The sequence below is a fragment of the Lissotriton vulgaris genome, chromosome 4_1 (genome assembly GCF_964263255.1).
Source record: "Lissotriton vulgaris chromosome 4_1, aLisVul1.2, whole genome shotgun sequence".
Classification (NCBI taxonomy): Eukaryota; Metazoa; Chordata; class Amphibia; order Caudata; family Salamandridae; genus Lissotriton; species Lissotriton vulgaris.
Genome location: NC_141691.1, coordinates 255,344,257 through 255,364,457, shown reverse-complemented (window position 1 = coordinate 255,364,457; position 20,201 = coordinate 255,344,257). Strand labels below are relative to the sequence as shown.

General features: G+C 38.6%; 1 protein-coding gene across 1 annotated transcript in view; it reads left to right on the top strand.

The window, feature by feature from the left end:
• Positions 1–20,201, top strand: part of AFF2 (ALF transcription elongation factor 2) — a 941,751-nt gene that overhangs the window by 180,159 nt on the left and 741,391 nt on the right. The window lies entirely within an intron of this gene.

The following is a 20,201-nucleotide window of genomic DNA, read 5'->3' as shown; positions in this document are numbered from 1 at the left end:
GGAAGATGGGTTTTTACAGTTGGGAACCGCCAAATGTTTCCGCACTTATGTTCCGGACCTTGTGTGTATCGAAGTGACCAAAGCAACCCCTCTGGGGGATAATTGTGGGAACCGGGTTGTAAACCTTTGTGTATCATGTTGTCCTATGGGTAAATTCTGTATAAAAGGAGCGATCCACAGAACCAATTTGAAGCAGTCTCCCCAAGTTGCACGTGTTGTACTTGTCGTGACTTCTGTGTTCCCTGCAGTAAATAAACCTTGAATCTTTGACGCCGAAGGAAGTGTCCCGTGTCTCTGTCATTTGTACGCCGGAACAGGTAACCCACGAAGGTTTCAGGTGTTGTCCCCTGGCACCGCTGGGTCCTAAAGAACCCAGTCCTTCATGGGGAACACCTCCTACCTTGAGCTCAATGGATCTAAAACCGCATTTATGATCCTTGAGAGTAATTTTTTCTCTCAATGGACTTGGGGCTGGGCAAAAGCCTCAGCCCTCATGGCTGTTAATGCAGCTTTAAAAATCCTTGGGGTATGGCTCGATAAAGCACAGAAGATGGAAACCCAGACCACTAAATGATCTCCAAGTTGTTTTGGAATCTTGCACATGCTGCACAAGATCCTGTCTCTGCTCCCTCTGAGGCAGAGGAGGCTGGTAGTTCAGTCCTTGAGTCTCTCGCACCTTGACTTCGGCATTTCACTGTATTTGGGCACACATATGGCAGTCACCCGGAAATTACAAGAGTTGCAAAATGCTGTGGCACGCATCCTACTTGGGATTCCCAGACATGAGTTGGCTAGAATTGGTTTGAAAACTCTTCACTGGCTACTTGTCATTCAGAGAAGTGGGTTAAAACCTCTGTGTAATGCCCATAGAGCTCTACACGCACATGGTCCACCCATTCTAAGTCAGCTGGCTACCCCTTACACTACGAATAGGCCACTCAGCTCCTCTAACAATCATTTGGCTACCACCGCTTTGTTCGGAAGAGCCAGAAGTGGAGGACGATCATTTAGTTTCAATGTGGCAAACCATTGGAACTCATTCCCCTTGGTCATCCAGTCCATTGATAATGACTTGATAAAGTATTGAGATTTCAAAAGGATCTTAAGACCTGCCTTATCAAGCGCTAGTCTCCTAAATGCTTTCTCTGTCACGGTGAAACATCTCCTTTCCTCAATCAGTGCTGGGATGCTTGCGGGTCAACACAGCTTTACATATCTTGTAACATAGCATGATCCACTCATGGCAAACCCAAACCTCCAAGCAAAAGTACCAGGCTTTCAAGGACACAAAAGCCCAAACTATACACACTTCTTACCCAATTTCAGCTTTCCATCCACTCATGCAAAGCCACAATGAAAGCCATTGCTGATAATCACAATACATTGCTTATATGATATATTTATCTGAAGCCTAACACAACAAGACGCAAGAAATAGCTGATTAAATGAAATGACCCTAAATGTAATAATGAAAATAAAAGATATAAAATCCATCTCAAATACACCCTAATTTGAGTGAAAATATTACACTTCATCACCATTGTTAAAGTCTCTGGGATTATAGAGGCTTCCAGTATATGCATTATAAAGAAAATCCTAATCGATAACATCAACCAATGCACCGCTGTGGCCCACCCAACTAACTGCTACAACACCAAAAGGAATTCATCATGAACAAATCTAATGTATTAGACATCAACATCAACCATTCTACCACCAATGCTCCCATTCAATGATACCATATTTCAAAATGATTACTCTTAAAGAAGTTTTGGTGAAATCCTCCCATCCTCAAGCCAGCACATATCATGGAGACATTCCCGTACACCATCAAGAACTACATTTTGCAATGAATCACTGGACAAGAGACAAGTACGAAATCGGCAAGATGATGAGGTATGCTGCCTCCTGTGCGAGGCAGGCTGTCTCTGGGAGTGGACGTTTGACATACACTGGGTTGGCGACAGCAATGTGAAAGTCTTGGCATGGTTTACCTCAAAAACTGGGCACACGTACTGTACTGGACATGTACGGGGCACTAAACTGACATCATGTCTTTACACACTGCTGGTCACTCATACAGCTGACTGCATAGTTAATGTCAAACGTCAATGGGAGTGAGACTGGGGGAGGGATTTGGGGGACCATGAGGGGATAATATCCTCAGCAATTGCCAACAGGTGACACGCAATGTGAGATTGAAAAGTAATTCACAGCAAATGCATCCAAAGAGACTACATAATGCCCCAGTGGCTACACAAACTATATCCATTCAAGGCCGAGACTTGTCCTACATGCAGGGTGGCAGTAGGCATTTACATACGCATGTCGTGAACCTGGCGGGCGACACACAATTTCTGAGGTGAGGTAGTTGCTGCCCTGGGCAACCTGATTGGTTTAGCGTAGCAGTCAGTGATAATGTCTTGGGATGTGTGCCCTGTCCAAAAACCACCAAAACTATGAGTTAGGTTGCAGAGCTGGGTTTTGCAATCACCAAGAAATGTGTAGCCTTGAAATGTATAATTAGTAAATCACCAAACAAGAGGCGCTGGATGCGGATGTGGGAATTAGGGTCCACTGGTTACAGGCTGAATACAGAGTACAGCACATGTTCGTGTATAAGGGGACGGGTCTGGGGAATCTTATAGAATGGGATGCTATAGTTATTAGTCTACAATAGGAACTAGAGGATCCTGTGGGGGAACAAGAAGTACACTCTACTTATGATTAGTATGATCAAGGAATACCTAGGAATTGTTAGATATGCTGAATACATATGAGGTTGTTGTTGATGTGGTACATTATCCTATGCTGCCAGCAGCCTATCTGTATTTGTAATGTACAGAACCTGCTGCTGAATAGTCTGGTTGCAGGATCACCAAAACTGTTAGTTATACTGAGCTCATGTGACATTGTGGAGAATATGATATGTGACACTACGCTAGCAAGGACATACTTGTATCTGCATCTAGTGACTGTGAGTCTTCCATGGGGGGAGCAATTATTTATTTAATATTTCAATCTGACGATTACAATTACAACAAGGGGAGGAACCAACAATAAGAATTTTATAGCATAGAATGCAGTCAGTAAGGACTTGCAATCTACTAGTGCCAAGACAATACCATGCACTCCTGGGGCAAAGGTACAGGGAGAGATTTTCCAAGACGTCCAACTGGGAATGTTGTCAGAAAATATAGGCTATTTTTGGCCCAGAGAGAACCAGTTAGTTTTAAAATATCTTAAGATTCTATCTTATTTCTGCGACCTGCTATTTGTGCATGGAGCGTTGTGGAGTCCGCCTTGCAAAGCTCGGGTTCAAGGTTTACGAGTATGCTGATGATACACAATTTCGTATGAAAGTGTCCACAATCAAGAATATCCATTGTGACTGCCGAGTTGCAATCAATGCTTATTTGAAGCTAAACCTGACAGAGGTCACATTCATCTTCATTTATGGCAATTTCCTAAAACTCACTCTCCAACATGAAACTAGATAGTTTCATGCCCCATTTCTCCAGAAGCACAGAAAAACCACAACTACCTAACCTTCAAACCCTACTTTGTAAAGAGAACTCAACTAGGTCATACCAGCACCTAAACTGGATCTCAGAATTACCAGCCAGGCTCTGGTACTCTGTCAAATGGCTGTGACACCCCTACTCATGCAACCTGCATCCGTGGCTCCACTCGTGAAAGTGCTAAAGATGTATTATCACATCATCACCACCCTGAGAAATCAGCACTGTCCGTCCCTCGAGGCACACCTCCAGGTCTACCTCGTCTTCAAAACCTTTGCATCGCCTACAAGGCAGTGATTGTGAGCACATAACCCCCCATTCCGGCACACAACCTTACTATATCATTAGACAATACAAAACAAGATGTCATTACGTAGACAGACTGGAAATCAGAAAAAGAAGCCTCTTTCTCATGCTGTGCTTCTAGGATTTCGTATATCAGGCTTCAAGCATCACTCTTGTGCTGGAGGCACAATTCCTAGAGGTGTCCTTCATCTGCCATTGATACAACAATAATACCACTAGTCATATTAATGCACACAATCTATGACTGGTACAGTCCTTTCTTAAGTAGCAATACTATTTCAGGATTTGTATATAAAATAAAAAAAACAATTTATGATTGAGGAGTAGATATTAAATCGTTGGGGACCGCACCTCATTGAATAATTTGCTGTTACGGGCTGTAGCTGTACTACCAAGTTACAAGTAAAGAGTGTTCAAGAAATGTTCGACTTCACAACGTAAGAAAGATTTTTGAGGATAGTCCAGTAGTAATCACTTCCAACACTCAGGGCACCAGGACTGCCCTCCACATTTTCTTAAGAATATTTATCTGAAAAGGATATGATTGCCTTACGTCACCACCATTATTATGACAACGTATCCTCTTTCTGTTACTTTATCGAAAGAAACACAAATTAATAGTTAAAATCCTTCCTTAGGATAATAGGAAGAGGAAATACAAATACACTGATCACAGTAACTTCTTTCCCTTTGGTTGCAAGGAGCATTCCTTGCCGGCAGTCTTTGACTGAGTGTCTCTTTCTTAGAGCTTACTGTGATTACTGCTCCTGCCTCTAGTAAACACTGGAAAAGTCACAGAGTAGTAAAGTAGTTTGCCAATCAAAATAAACCTGTGCAGATGTCCATCTGAAAGATCTCCGAATTCCATCCTATTTTCTTATTCTTTTGATTTCCAGTTATGCAAAATAAATTTCTGCTTTTACTGTTGTGGGGCCAGTAAAGAAAGAAATGTAAGTAAAACCTGCCTGGTGCAGCATCAGCTGTCTTAGATCAAATGTGTATATTCTCACAAACTGAAACCAGTTGTGCCTCAGTTCATCAAAAGGACAAATGCATCTCAACCGCTTACTGGACCACATAATATAGATTACATGTTGCAAAAACCTGATGCCCATGCCTCTATTTTAGCTTTAATGTTTTTATTTATTTTGTAAATTTCAGGTTTACATGCACTGGTTTGTATTTACTAATCACATTTCATAACATGAAACATAGTCTTGGAAGCATCAAGAAGCTCACCTACCACCTACCAAAATTCTCCCCAAAGCAGCAGAATAACAACAAAATAGCATACATTCACGTTAGAGCTATCTTGCTGTGTTGATGCTGATAATAAAGATAACAATAAAAATCTATAAAATGGGCAACAGTTGAAGACTCACTTAATTTCATTATTTCAGGGTCAGACAACCTTGCAAAAACATACATTGATGACTTCATGATTTCATCATCAAATTGGAAATGGTGCTTGACTTTCAGGAGAATATGAAGTTAAGCATAACTATTACATACTTTTCATATGCCTGGAAATAAGATTATACCTCCCTCATGATGCCTAAATAGGGAAACCGGTCGGGGGTTCTATGTGTTTCCATCTGGAGGGAACATGGCCTGGCAATGTAGGCCCATAGAGCTCTACACGCACATGGTCCACCCATTCTAAGTCAGCTGGCTACCCCTTACACTACGAATAGGCCTCTCTCCTTACACTACGAATAGGCCTCTCAGCTCCCAACTGTTTCTACTGGAGCAGGACCCAGGCTGATTTGCATATGGTCAAGGTCGGCTCTAGAGTGGCATAGTGGACAAATATGATGGACAGGAGTGCAGCACAGGAGTGCGGCCCCAAGTAATTACCAGTTGCTGAAATTAAATAAAACAATCTACACATCACCTTTTTGTTTTCTTCAAAGGGAACACAGGAGATCACACTTCCAAAAACATGCTCCTTTTGTTTACAACTTTATTGAAGACAAGACTATATCGATACTGCTATAGGTTACTGTTGCACGGTTTCCCTTAAACACTATACCAATGCAAGCATGTTTTAAGTATGTGCTAACCATCCTGCAAAGATAAGCAGCCTGATGGTTGATGAACATGTGCATGCCTAAAATGCCTAACCCAAAACCATTCTCAGATTAGGTTTCCCAAATATTTACATTAAGTACAATTGAGCCTTGTTGCAGAACCTTGACATTACTGATTAACTCAGATTCCACCAATTTTACTGCTCAGAGATTTATACTCCTAAATGTCATAGGGATACCCACAGTCCCCAATGCCTGTCACGTTTGGGAATTTGCAGTTTTCCTATAATCACTGGTTGAATAGGCCTCATCAATTCAAGGTAAGAGAAACAGCGAGATCTATATATCCCTTCCACCCTCAACGAAGAACCATGCATAATTGTGCTTTACTTTTAAAACCATCATTGTGCTAGTTTCACTCCGAAAAATGGGTTGGACACTAATGAAGATGCCTTACAGAGAAATCTTCTGTTATGCAAAATGGGCTCTTTCACACTGTGCTGCTTTAATTAGTCCTTCAATCAGTTGATTGGGGATCACTGCTCCTACATAACCTGCATCATCTCTCCCATCTGCAACTGCCGTAGGAATTCCATTAGGCAACCGTATGGACGCCCTAATCATCACAGACAACACATCCCTAGTCTAACATTTGCAAAAAGATTCTAGCTTAAGATAATTTATGAGAATTAACTTTTGGAAATATAAGTGAAGAATGGATCAAAACAACCAACAACTGGAAAACGAAAACAAAACAATGAAAACAACAAAGTGATCATACCATGCATATGTTGTAAGTAAAATATGGATAAACATTGCATAATTATGACTAAAAGCCTATAAACATCAAAGTACATTTTACCAATTACCTCACATCCTCACCAATGACTTAGAGCCTGATTTAGATTTCGGTTGAGGGGTTACTCTATCACAACGGTGATGCATATCCCGTCCGCTGAAATATAAATCCCATAGGACATTATGGGATTTATATTTCGTTGGAAGGGATGTCTGTCACCACTGTGATGGAGTAACCCGTCTACCAAAATCTAAATCAGGCCCTTAGTCTGCCAACCTTCATGGAGGCTTCTTATTCCTCTTACCAACAAGCCCTTCCACATTTGCATTCTGGTCCATTCCGTAGGGATCTTCTGTTTTGACTAATTGTTACAAGAATCAGAAATCTAATTGTCATGAGGAGTGCTGTAAAGTGGCTCCCCTAATACATTATCACCGCACCCAACACCTTGTGGGGACACTCCATCCCATAGTTCTACCACTGGTTCAGGCTCTAGCGTACAATCATTATCATTATTATCCACCCATGCTATTTACGATATCACCACTGCTAAACTCACATTTCGCAAACATACTCTTTATTCCTGGTGACCTTTTGCTGACAATATTCCCACTCTACACCACAGCCTCTAACCATATGCTCAAGAGCCCAAACTTTACCATCACTAAAGCATATAACATTCCTCAAAATTTTAATAACTTCCATAGGATCATTAAACTGACTCGCTCACTCTTGGACATTCTTAGGATTTGTAACTCAAACCCATTGTCGACCCTGAATATACACTAGTTTTGTGCTACCTCTACAGTTCACTGACACAACATCAATGTATTATACTTAAACAAGTAAGTACAAAAATATTGACTAAAACATATTGATATAAAAAATATAGATGCATAAAATATTGATATAAATATAAAAAATATATATATATTAAATATAAAATTACATTTTAACAAAATAAAAAACATGTAATATACATTTCAATACAATATAACAAATACACTTAACAAAAAAAAGATAAACACACAAAAATAATTCATTATACATATATATTTATTTTAAAACCATGAATAACATTTTATTTTTAATTTATGTTAAACGTTTAAAATTATATACACAATCAAAAGAGATATCAATGATTTAAAATATAAGAAAACAACAATATATAATAAATTAAAACATTAAACTATTAAAAAATATTTAAACAAATTTCACAATACAGTCAGTGCTACATTAGGGAAAGTGTTGGATAGTGGAGGGGTAAAAATAACTATTCCCACTCCAGTGAGTGCAACAGTAGGGAAACCACTGGATAGCGGAGGGGTAAAAAGTACTATTCCCATTCCAGCGAGTGCAACAGTAGGGACAGTGTTGGATAGCAGAGGGGTAAAAATTAGTATTCCAACTTTAGTGAGTACAACAGTAGTGCAAGTGGTCAATAGCGGAGGGGTAAATATTACTATTCCCATTCCAGTGAGAGCCACAGTAGGAAAAGTGTTGGATAGTAGAGGGATAACATTTACTACTCCCACTCCAGTAAGAGCAACAGTAGGGAAAATGTTGGATAGCTGAGGGGTAAAAAATTGCATTCCCACTCTGGTGACTGCAAAAGTAGGGAAAGTGTTGGATAGTGGAGGGGTAAAAATGACTATTTCCACTCTAGTAAGTGCAACAGTATGTATAGTGTTTGATAGCGGTGGGGTAAAAATTACTATTCCAAATCCAGTGAGTGCAACAGTAGGGAAAGTGTTCAATAGCGGAGGGGTAAAAATTACTATTCCCATTCCAGTGAGAGCCACAGTAGGAAAAGTGTTGGATAGTAGAGGGATAACATTTACTACTCCCACTCCAGTAAGAGCAACAGTAGGGAAAATGTTGGATAGCTGAGGGGTAAAAAAATGCATTCCTACTCTGGTGACTTCAAAAGTAGGGAACGTGTTGGATAGTGGAGGGGTAAAAATGACTATTTCCACTCTAGTAACTGCAACAGTATGTATAGTGTTTGATAGCGGAGGGGTAAAAATTACTATTCCCATTCCAGTGAGAGCAACAGTAGGAAAAGTGTTGGATAGTAGAGCGGTAACATTTACTACTCCCACTCCAGTAAGTGCAACAGTAGGGAAAATATTGGATAGCTGAGGGGTAAAAAATTGCATTCCCACTCTGGCGACTGCAAAAGTAGGGAAAGTGTTGGATAGTGGAGGGGTAAGTGCAACAGTATGTATAGTGTTTGATAGGGGAGGGGTAAAAATTACTATTCCAACTCCAGTGAGTGCAACAGTAGGGAAAGTGTTGGATAGCGGAGGGGTAAAATGTAACATTCCCACTCCAGTGAGTGCAACAGTAGCAAAAGTGTTGGATAGCGGAGGGGTAGAATGTACTATTCCCACTCCAGTTAGTGCAACAGAAAGGAAAGTGTTGGATAGCAGAGGGGTAAAATGTACTATTCCCATTCCAGTGAGGGCAACAGTAGGAAAAGTTTTTGATAGCAGAGGGGTAAAAATTACTATTCCCAATCAAATGAGCGCAACAGCAGGGAAAGTGTTCGATAGCGGAGAGGCAAAAATTACTATTCACACTACAACAGTAAAAAAAAATTAAGGAAAGTTATAAAAAATAATAATATTTAAAAAAAATAATTTAAGTATTAAATATATAAAAAGAACACATATTATAATATTGTTACACAAAACAAATACCTACAAATATTATATAAAATTAAATAATAAATACATTAAAAAAATATTTCTTTAAACTAGAAAATATTTACAAACAAAATCATGAATTAATACATAAATGTATTTATTTTATTTCCTACCATATAACACCACACCAATAACACCACACTTTAAAATTGAAAATACAATGTACTTCCATAATTAACATAATTAATAATCAATTAAAAAAAATTACTAAAATAACGAATACACATTAATTAACTACACACACTTTAACACTACAATGTCCACAAAACACACCTAAATTGATCTGTGAAAATAATAAAACACAATTGAACTTATTTTTACATTAAAAACTTTTACTATTAACAACTAATTATTAAGTTATTAAAATGTATTTAATACCGACCTTTACCCCTTTAAAAGTAAAGAACAACACACAAAAAAACAATAACCCCAAATCAATATCAAATAGTTATCATCAATTAACAACTATATATTAATTAATTAAACACAAATGACTTCCCATCCATTACCCCTATAAAGACCACAACACACCTAAATTGAATTACACAATTCCATAATACATTTTCAATTAATTTAATTAATATCAATTAACAAATAATTAATAATAAAGCATAACTACTTAACACCCTTTACCCCTATAAACCCCAAAACACACACATAAAACTAAGTACAAAATTGCCATAACTAATTACCAACTATTTGTATATAACTAATTAACAACCAACTATTAATTAATCAATAAAAAATAAATTGCTTCGCACCCTTTACACCTATAAACACCAAAACACACACCTAAAATTAATTACACAATTGCCATAAATAATTATAAATTAAATAATTATAATTAATTAACAACACATAATTAATTAATTCATAATAAAGTACTTCACTTATACTAACACTATAACATCTCAATTAAACACATATTAATAAATAAAAAATAACCAAGTAATGTAATATATTTAAATTACTTCCCACCCTAGTCCCTATAAACCCACAACCCACTACGAAACTAAAAACATAAAATTAATATAAAAAAATAACAACTACTAAAAATGCAACACATATATTCAAAATACAAAAATTCTTATACAACAAAACATACATCACATACATTTAAAACATATACTAAAATACATAACACTAATTAAAAAATTGATGTTTTTAACAACTATATTTTTGCAAAAAATATTAAACACTTTGATATTTTTGAATCGATATTACTTACCTGAAGTCGATATTCTTGACCACGATAATCCTGCTGTCAATATTTCTGAACCACAATATTACTAACTAGATATTTGTGCAACGTGATAGTTTAAAATCGATATTCTGTCTGCACACCAGCTCTACAACTTTATTGTAGCTTAGTCTTACTGTGGGTCTCATTAATTTTGTTATGAACATATGGCAAATATCAAATTTACAGCTTTAGATACCCATCCAGGACTGTACTTGGTCCTATGGTTCAATTCTCTGATGATGATAAATGGAAAAAGACTAGTTGCTTCATTATTGGTCACTCTATAAGCCCATACAGTTTTAGTTAACTGAGTTTCCTAATCATAGTTGCTCTTAGTTGCTAATTTTATAGCACCTTAAAGTACATAATTGATGTTCAATCATACCATTGTCACTTAGGGTAAAAAGGGACGTTGTTTATTGTTTAACTCCCCACTCTTTCAAAATACCGTTTAGCTTTATTGGCCAAAAGCCACAGCCCTTTAAAACTCATATGAGTTGCCAGTATTCCTTTATAAGTGAGAACACACTGCCAAAAATCTGTGTCAGAGTTTTCCGCTACTTCAAGAATGAAGTGAAAACATGTCAAAGAGAGCATTTATGTATTTTTGAAAAGTACAAACTGGGCCCATGAGATGAATTGCCACAGTTTCCCAAAGGTGCCTAGAAGCAAAAGGTTCACGAATTGGTTGTCTCAAGGTCTTCACAGACTTGTGCACTAAAAAACAACCCGAGCATTCCTTCATACACTGCTCAATTATAAAATATTGTTTTGAAGCCTGTTTGGTCCTTATAATGCCTAAGCGACTTTCATGACACAAAGTTATGTTTTGTTTCATAATGTTCATTACTCTAGCACCCCTCAAATTCACAGTTTTCCACAGTTATCACCTCACTTCTCAAAAAAGTTTTATTGACATATATATAAAAAACACTTATTTGGCCAGCATTTATTCACATTGGAGATTACCTTTTGCAACACTTCATTCTTCTGCTATTTCATCCCCCAGTACACTTTCATAATAGCTGGCAAACCACAATTATGCACATATGTGACTGAGTTCTATTCCACACTTCATCCTCATATTCTTCCATTTGTTTTAGCTTCTTAGGAAGGAAACCTGCAATCATATATTCCAAGAACATACACAACCTTATAGTCTGATGGCCAAGCAAGAGTGAAGAAGGCTGCAGAGATATAGGCTCATCATTTTTTTCTGATTTAGATTCCTAAATGTATATTTTTCATCCAATCTCTGTCCAATGTTCAAGGAGGACAAGGGTTGAGATTAAGGAGAGTGCCATGCTGCCTGCCCCCCAGGAATAAGATCACGAAGGGAAATATGGACCATCTGTAACCATGACAGTGGAATGCAATCAAATGGTCACTAGTCGACTTCCACAGCTAGCCGAAGGATCTTTTGAGCAGAAGCTTTGATCTGCAGTCCACATCAGAGACTCCCAGTGTACAACCACAGAAGGAGGTCTATGGGTCCTCTTGAGCCTTAGTGCCATCAGAGTTTGCAACTGCCTTTGACGCTGCGTTCTACTTTCACATCTTCACTAAAATGACTCGAGGCATATTAATCACTCGCACATTCCTGTAAGGAAACATAGTAGTCAGTGAGCTTGTACATTGTGCACTGTTGTGCAGGGGCATACTAACATGGTATGCATATGTTCAGTTCCCATGGTGCAGTAACTTATATATAGTACATTACTTAAATGGACCAGATGTTGGTTATTACGTCGGGATTCATTGTGCCCATAAAGAACAAGGCTAATATAATTCGAGGAAGCACATTTACACCTTATGGAACATATGTTGCCCAGTTCCAAACAAGATGTATCAGTGAAAAAATGTCAATGTGGAAACATCTAGGGAAAAAGTAAAAAAAAAGGCCAGCCACCACTAAAGTTCTGTATTTAATAGTGGACATTTTTCAACATAACTTGTTACACAGGTGAAGACTCCTAGAAATATGAACATTTTTGTTTTCTTTGAACAAATTAATGTTTCCGAAATGTAAGTGGTATGATTACAAGGAATGTCTTTAGCATACAATACAGTTATGTCACTTCACATGTTTTAATAGGAAGAATGCAACATAATTTTAGAGATACTATTACTCCATTTATATTTTTATTACAAGTTATGTTATGTTATGTTATGTTATTTATTGTTTGTTAAGCGCGCATACGCCCGGGGGCTTCTTGGCGCTGGTGAGAGAATCAAACATAACAGTGCATAAAAGAAATACAATTATTTTTTACAGTAGGCCTGGGAAAAAAGAAGAGTTTTAAAGGGGGTCAAAGGTCTTTATAACTTTCTTGTGGCATATGTAGGTAATTTTCGTTTTGCGATTCTCAAATTGGGATTCCCTAAAAATCGCAATTCGAGAATCGCAAAACGAAATGTAGGTAGGATTAGCAATTTTTTTTGCAAATGTCACTTATTCCTTATTTGCGAATCGCAAATTGAGATTCGCAAATAGGGGAAACCTTCTCATTCATTCCTATGGGCTTGAAGGCCCATAGGAATGAATGGGAAGACATTCTCAATTTGCGATTCTCAATTAGAGAATCGCAAATTGAGAATGCAATTTCAGGGTTGTAAGGGTGTCAATAGGATACCATTTTGCACCCCTGAAATTAACATGTCTGCACATGTGACCTACATACATGTGACCCAAATGACACTTTAAAAAATGCCAAAAAGTGCATTTTTCAAAGAAATCACAAAATACCACCAACCTGAAGTTGGTGGTATTTTGTGATTCCTTAAGCCAAAATTCGCACAACTTGGGTGCTTCTTACATTGCATTTAAGGAATCGCAATTTGCGATTCCTTAAATGCAATAGCAATATAAGGAATCGCAAATTTTGCGATTCCTTTTTTTGCATGTGGGTTTTTGTGTGCTACATAGCACACTGCCCTAATTGTGATCGCAAATGCTGAAATTCTGCGAATTTCAGCATTTGTGAACGCAATTAGGCTTCCTACATATGGCCCTTCGTCAGATATTCGCGAATGTTGATTTGTTTATAAGAAGGTGTGCAGCCATTGGCCATTCCCTTTGTCTGACGAAACTGATGACATCCAGAGTACCAACAGTGCAGCCCTTTCAAGGGCCATCATTGGTTATGAAATGAAATGAAACAACATTTCTAAAGTGCAGCTAATACCCACTGGCGGGTTGTGGTTATGGAAAATACTTTTGAGGTTTCTGGCTAAGCCTGCAATTATGTTAGTTACTGCGATAGTTGAACTTTTCAGGTCACATTTATTGATAAAAGCAGCCACACTCTTTGTATGTATGTGATATATGTATAGTACGAACCTACCAGAAGTAGAGGAGCACAAACCAGGACCAAGAGCAGAGTGCAGACAAAGGGCAGTGACTGAACGTGGTGCCAAAATCTGAAAAGGGAGGGCTGTCTACAGAACCCTGAAGTAATGTTTTTTTAAGAGGTGCGTCTTCAGCTCTTCCATGAATTGCAAGTTGATCGCAGTGTTTTTTTTTATTCTGGCACAGTGTGTGGTTGCATCATTTCCAGCTCAGAACAATCTTTGTGCAAACCCAACGCTGCTCTTAGAGCAGAATGTTGCCTCTCTAGATCTGTACTATATCACACCATTTGCCTGCACATTATGTTCCAACGTGGCGCATAACCAATTTCTGAAATAGATTCTCATCACTTAATTAGACAAAAAATTCGTTAGGACTTTTGGTCCACAACATCTACTCTGGAAATAAGCTGTTGGGCAAAATCAAAAATCAAAAACTTTACTTTAGGTGCTCGAATAACTGTGGCTGAAGGGCCATATGTACAAAGCCCACAAACCACTAAACCACAGGGTTTACAATATAAAAATTGTTTTTTGTTCTGTACTAAAACCATTTTATGATAGTGGTTGTTACCATAGTAGTTACCGAATAGTTTAGGAATCGATAGCAAATGGATATTTAGAAGGGGTGTTTACATTATCCCTTTAAAATTGCAATCCGCAATTCAATATATCTAAATTTTGCAATCGTAATCTGGTCGCAAAACGTTAAGAAATACTGAGTCTTGGGTTGGTAGCCATTCACGACAGTGAAGAGGTGAGTCCCAAATTGTGACCTACTTTGTGAATATTAATGTGCTAGGTCGAATTATGACTCACTCTGAGTAGAAATTTTGTGAGCAACCTATTGGTACGTGGTTCAGTTCTTAAAATTCTATTCCAGCTGCAAAAAGTCGTGCACAATTTGCAACCAGTTTCTATGAACAGATTTTTCATTTATCTGGTTTGAAGTCCTGTTATGGTATGTGTGTGATTACAGCACCACGTCCATGCTAAATGGCACAGTGCACTTAAGCTGAGCAAATGTGTCATGAACAATCAATTTTCTTTTCAGTTTTTCCTGTTCCAAAGCCCACATATGTTATAAATACTCCCTATTCCGAAACCCTTTTCTTTCAAGACATTTATCAGTCGTGAAGGTCTAGAACTTCATGTACTTCCAGTTCAGTTACATGAAGTGCAATCATCCAACTTGCCAATGTGCCTGGTGATTCTCACAAAGCAATTGCTTCATTGAACTCCATCTGGCAGGGGCTACTGCATCTTGTGTGCATGTCGCTTTTAAATGTGGCTTTGCTGAAACTACAGTTTACATTTAGATATTCGTGCACAGTATTGCAAAGTGCCATGGTGGCACCTCCAGGGAAAGAATGTCCGTACCCATGGTTACCTCTTTGCTACCTTTTTGAGCAGTGCAACTCTTAAATGCGTTGTAATCTCCAGATTTTATTGACAAATAAATGCCCATTGAATCGATCAAAGCCTGTGCTAATGAACACTTTTACTTAAAAAAATTGTAAGCTTTCTATTTATCATTTTACAGTATTAATTTAAATAGTTTTTTGATGCAGGCTACATTTTGAGGAAGTGCTTTATGCGTCTGATGTAGAAACAGGTTCTTGCTAATTACTCTGGACCATCTATTTACTGCTGACTGCCCTCTACAGACCTCGACCAATCATATGATGAAGGGGTTTGCTTCCAATCCAAAATCAATAGATCAGCCTTAGATGCTAGTCCCTATCTGGATTACAGAGAGCACAAGTTAGCCAAGAGTTAGTTAAACCTTGATGGGTGTCATCAGTGATGTACAGCTTGGTCCTGTGGCATAATGAAACAGTGGCTATGCCACTTGAAATTGAATTTATCACTGTTCATCAGTAGTTACAGAAGTGGCAAACTCATGAAGCAGTTAGAAATTCTAGCCAAATTAGACTTGAGCCTTCATCTAGTGGGATGTATGGCTTATTTATTTTATTTACTGTATGGGTAAGTCCTTGAAGTGGATGATTTCTCCCATTTTCTGCCCATGTCTGTCACATGTTCCCCAGCAGTCTCAGAAGGAAAAATGAATGATGTGCAACCTGTCCTAAATATGCTGGAAGAAGGGTTTCTGTCAACATAGACAGCAGGCATGCTGCCGTGGGGTGCCCAACAGAACTCCTGCTCCATCAAAACCCTAAATGAACCCTCACTATTTTAGTTCACCGTTTGATAGTGTAGGCTGACTTCAAAGGCTTAAATCATGCACAAGGTAATGTATGATGCAAAACATCCCCAAAACAGATAAGGCTAAAAGGAATGACCTATCCAGGCACCAGAAATGAACAAAATAAAATGTGTTACCCCTAAATTAGCTACTTTAAAAATAAGAAATAATACCACTACACACCCATAGGTTTTTAGACTAAATGTTTTATTGTACTTGGCTCTCTCTGCGGGGTCATCTCCAAACGTTTTGCCTTTACACTCCATCTTTTTTTATTGAATTTGTTTTGGTTGGCCTTAGGAATCTGTGCACTTTACCACTGCTAACCAGTGCTAAAGTGCTTGTGCTTAATCCCCTAAACATGGTTGATCTGGCTTACATCTTATTGGCACTTTTAATTTACTCATAATTTGTTTTAGAGTGATATACCATATATCCGGAAACTTTATATTAAACGCTACTAGTAGACCTGAATCATTTATTGTGCCACTTCCCCAGCACCTTAAAACATGTCCCAGGTCTGCCATTGCAGTCTGATTTAAAGTTTTAAACTGCTATGTCGACATGGCAATATGCCAAGTGTTAAACTCCCTTGTTCTTCTATATATTTCACCACTGAGTTAGGCCCTAGATAGCCCATAGAGCAGAGTGAATTGCATTTAAAAGGATGGACATGTAAATTTAAGTTTTATATGTCCTGGTACTGAAAATCTCCTAAGCTCATTTTTTATAATTTTGAAAATGTAACTTTTAAAAAGTTGGCAATTTTCTTCCTTTAACACTTTTGTGCCTGCAGCCTGTCTTTGGTCACATGACTGGTTTTAACTGACAGACTTTTTTTGAACTCCTCCCTGGCAGTCACACAATAGAGGGATTAGGTGTACCTTGATGGGCCACCAATTTTGCAGGATGTGGATGCAGAGCTAAGCACAGCCCCACTTGCAACTGAATAGCCTGTGTTCTGCACTCACACAAAGGACGTATTACCTCCATATTGTCCTATAGCCAGCTTGGAGCCAGAGTTGGAGAGTCGGGAATGTCCATGCACAAAATAGGAGTCTCAGACCCCTTCTTCAGTTCACTCCTGGATTTACGGAGGGACTCTCATAGGATTGCCTGCTGCTGTGACCTGCTGGGTAAGCTGCAAGAATACTTTACCATCCCTGGAAGTACTGCTTTGCTGCCTTGATCCTGCCTCGAACCCTCATAGGCCAGCGTTGCTGTTCAGCCCTTCACCTGAAGTGAGGACTACCAGAGTGACTCCAAGGGCTAGCCTCTTGTTCAGAGCCACAGGGACAGAAAAGACTCCTGCCATCTTGAACCCTCACTTGGACCCAGCCTGAGTGAGTCCTGAACCCCCTAGTGGGTTCCCACCGGCCCTGGATCCTTGGATGTAGTGCAAAAGTGCCCAGATGGCCAAAAACCAAAACAGCTAACTTTCTGACAGAAAATTGCTCTGAGAACCGAGAGGAGACTGAGACCAACTTGCTTGCTTATACATCTGAGGTGCATAACCGGTCGGATTGCCTTTGTGGCTTTTCCTGATAAGTACTTCTCCGCAGCCCCACATCCTGTTCAGCAGTCTTTTGCCAAAGGGGTATCCGAGCCCCTGCAACTGTTCTCAGCAACAGTCTTCTGCCTTTTCCCACTAGAGATTTCTGAAAGATACTAAGTGTGCACCTAGAAATCTTCACTGCTGCTGTAACCCAAGGCTCCACGATGATGTCACTTCCTCCACAGGCACCACCTGCAGCCTTTCCCCCCTGAACTTCTTCTTTTCTGAACATTTTCCTCAAACGTTCTTCTAAGTCAGAAGATAAGCATTTACTGGGTCCTATTGACTTTGTGTATCCGAACACAGTATTGCGGTTAGCCATATTTTTTACTTTCTCCTGGTCTCGCAAGACTAAATGTCTGTAGTTGGCACTTTGATCCTTTAGGTGCTCGTTTCTACTAAAAACCTTGTAAAACTTAAAAATGCTGGTTCTACTAAATAATTTATTAAAATGTACTCTATTTTTCCAAATTGGTGTGGGATTTCTTTTGTTTTGTGTTTTCACTTTATTACTGTTTGTGTGCTGCATGACTACTTTACACATTGCCTTGAAGTTAAGGCTGGCTTGTGTCAAGCTACTCAGGGTTAAGCACAGGCTAATTTAATGATGTTTAGTAGGTCTCATTGCCAGGGATTGTGGCTATTGTCTGGCTGGGGCTCACACCTCAGTCAACCAACAACCTAATTTCTCACATACAGTTCATCATGGTAGAATACTATTCAGAAAATTAAGACACACATGCTTTATTTCAAATTGTGCACTTGCATTTATTCCGCAAGTATGCAACTTGTGTTGTGTGCATTGTAAGTCATTCACACATTGTGCATAAAAGAGTCAACATGAGATGTGGGCTGTTCAAGTGTATACACATCCCTAATTCATGAAGTAGTGAACCTATACAGGCTAACCTGCTAACTCTGCCACCAAGTGTAAGGAAAAAGCACAAATTGATCAGGAGTCATCTGTTTGACCCCTGTATCTTTTCTTAGCGTTCTGTACACCAAAAATCATTTGATACTTGAAATATGGAGTGTACATTTCCATTTCCATCATCATTAAGTGTAGAAGCATGTACTCAGTGTGATTAAACACTTTTCTTATAAAGTTTAGGGTTGGTACTTAGTCCTTGAATATTTACCGCTCCAAATGGAACAAGGTTTCCCCTGACAAAAATAATGTGTAATTGTTGTGTGGATCAGGTGGAAACTATTGAACACGTTCTGTTTTTGTTGCTCGCTGTACAAACATGCTAGATCTAAATGGCTGAAACCATACTGCCAAGTCCAGGGGTTCCAGAATTACGTCCCTGCTTTTTGTATACTTAGCTTTAAAACAAGCAGGGCAACTGTTTTATGCATTAGCAGATATTTACTTGCAATGGGAGTTACTAGGAAACGTTTGTGGCTAAACCTGTGGCATAATCTGTTTTGCCCTATCTGGGCCCATTCTCACTCCCACCCTGTGGCTGAAGCTGGGAGATTTTACTGGAGATGCATATATGTAGTTTTAGTTTCTTTATATTGTAATTTTGAACTGCATAGCAATGTTGTGACTTTATCTGGTGTCTTTCTAAACTTCCTGGTTTTCATTTGAAATATAACCTTGGGGTCTAAACTTGTGAATAGATGATGCTACACTAGGCCTATGGACGGATTTGTGCCCTTTTTAACAGTTTTTATCATGGGTGTGTTGTGTACCACTTGCATGTTATCCATTTTTGTTGTTTGTGCAACCACAGTGGTTATGTCATGTATACTGTGTTAGGTTGGTAGAGTCAATATGCCTGGAGCTTGCTGCTCTACGGTAGGGTTATGTTTACATTTTTTATGTATTTATTATGTTTTTTGTGTACTTTTAGAGCATTAGTGATATGTTACATAGTATGGTGCATTCTGCTGTTGTCCATCACTTTTGTTATCTTGTGACAAAATAAAGAAGCACTACTACTGCTCAATGGTCAATGGCTTGCTTATGTCAGCAGGATTCTGTCCTCTACCTACATGAGTGCAGAGACCCTTTGCACATCTAAGCATTCAGTTTGTAGATAATACTTACTCAGTGGTCACACTTCACTCCCAGCTCCCCCACAGCCTCCCTGTGCTTTTGTGTTACTTGACCTGATCAAAGAATGTGGTACAGATAATGAGTGAGCAGGTCTTTTTAAACAGTGTCAATAGTTTGTCAGGGTCAGTTATCTCTTCGGATACCATTCACAAAAAGCTTTTAAAATGCTCAAGTACTTTCAGTAATATAATCACTCATTTTGTGCCTGCACAAAATGTCGCTAATTGATGAAGCTCTAAAACATGTGAATTGTGTGTAAAATATGTTTTTTGTGTATTTTGTTGTGTGCAAGCCGTTAGCTTTGCATTTGACTGTTTGCTCACTGGGAGAAAAAAGGGAGTAACTCTATAAATGTAAAATGAAAGTGGACAGCTGCATGCATTTCTAACCAGGGACCCATGCACATTGGAACTCGTA